Source organism: Urocitellus parryii (genome assembly GCF_045843805.1).
Source record: "Urocitellus parryii isolate mUroPar1 chromosome 13 unlocalized genomic scaffold, mUroPar1.hap1 SUPER_13_unloc_10, whole genome shotgun sequence".
Classification (NCBI taxonomy): Eukaryota; Metazoa; Chordata; class Mammalia; order Rodentia; family Sciuridae; genus Urocitellus; species Urocitellus parryii.
The window spans coordinates 1046600-1048269 of record NW_027551762.1 but is presented as its reverse complement, the minus strand read 5'-3'; the positions used below and the strand labels follow the sequence as shown (position 1 = coordinate 1048269).

Below are 1670 nucleotides of genomic sequence, written 5' to 3'. Positions count from 1 at the left end.
TTTTTAAAATAAGGCATATATCTGTACCTGATAGATTCCAAATAGAAGTTCCAATGTGCATCAACTGCAGAATTGGTAAGTAAATTCCTATTTACACTTAATGAAAAATTGACTGAAATGAGGATGAATGATAACTTTGTGTAATATTGTGGGTAGATCTCACCAACACAAAGCTGAGTGGGGAAATCAGATTTGGAAAACCATGTATGTATTTGTCTACTTATTTATATGCATACTGTACTTATAAAGTACAAATACAATCCAAACTGATCTATGGTTCTGGAGGTCAGATTAATGTTTACTTTGTGGAGAGGGAGCAAAAATAGCCCTCTAGGGTGCTAGTGTTTATTTTTCAGGCCAGGTAACTGATTAGTGTAAGTTTTTGTTTGTTTTTTAAAGAACCTTCAAGCCACATACTTATAATGCGTGATCCTGTGCATGTGCGTGTAAGTGTGTTGTGTGTGTATCTAAATATATAAAAATACTTCAATAAAATGTATGTAGTAAAAATATATGCACTTAGAGTACATGTACTTTTTGTGTGTATATGCATATTTAATACTTCCATAAAATAATATATAATGCTTACATAATGTATAATGTTTCAATAAACAGTTATTTGAAGCAAAATATTAAGATTTAAGGTCCAGCACTATATTTAAACCTGTGGATGGGAATTTTCCCCATTCTTGGTTATGCTGTAGTGCGAAATAATTCCTGTCTCTTCTGTTGCATAGCTGACTTGTATAATTCTGCTGTTGCTTTATGGAGTTAAGGAACATGACAATATTCAGGTTTTATTATCTGATAGCAGGGATAATTAAGTTACCTCATATTTGAGGCAAAATTTAAGGTCTTGACTTTTTTTTAGACAAAAAGCAAATATAGCTATTCATTTAGTCAAATGTGGTAGATGCTTGTTTATATATATGTGTGTGTATGTGTGTGCCCATTCTCAAAACATACTGTGTGATGATTTGGTCTTCCTAGAAAAGCTAGCACTGAAGAATCCATTAAATGAATTTTAAAGTAATTCAAAAGAAGCAAATAAGCAATTTTACACTGTATTTCAGAGAGTTATTTTAGTTGACTCCAGAGATACATAATGACCTGGATATGCAGAAGACTGTAATAGATAGCTATTTTGGTTTTATTCCTTCATGTGTCTGCTGCCTCAAATAAAGGACTGATAAGTAAAACTATAGTCTTGAATTTAAATCTTAATTTATGTTTAATTTAGGTCTTCAAAATAGATTTTTTATTGAGTCTACTTTAAACATAGTTAAGGTTTTCCAGTACTTTTCTGTGGGACAGTACCCAACATTTTAAACTTGTATCCCTTTTGAGTCTTTTTTTTTTTTTTGTACCAGGGATTGAACTTGGGGTACTCAACCATGGAGCCACATCCCCAGTCCTGTTTAGTACTTTATTTAGAGACAGGGTCTTACTGAGTTGTTAGTGCCTCAATATTGCAGAGACTGGTTTTGAACTCACAATTCTCCACTTCACCCTGCTCCCTTTTGAATCTTGCACACTATATTTGTTTTATAGGTTGAGTATTCACCATCTGAAATACAAAGTACCATATTTTTTTTTCTCCATATTTTCCCAATATTTACATATATAATGAAATACCTTGGGGTATGAAGCTCTCATATAAACACCAGATT

General features: G+C 32.2%; 1 non-coding gene across 1 annotated transcript; it reads left to right on the top strand.

Annotated features, from left to right (window-relative positions):
* The first annotated feature begins 648 nt into the window (after positions 1-648).
* LOC144251326 (small nucleolar RNA SNORA46) lies at positions 649-784 on the top strand. The gene has a single exon (XR_013342672.1). It is a non-coding gene; the product is annotated as a small nucleolar RNA SNORA46 (small nucleolar RNA).
* The last annotated feature ends 886 nt before the right edge of the window (positions 785-1670 follow it).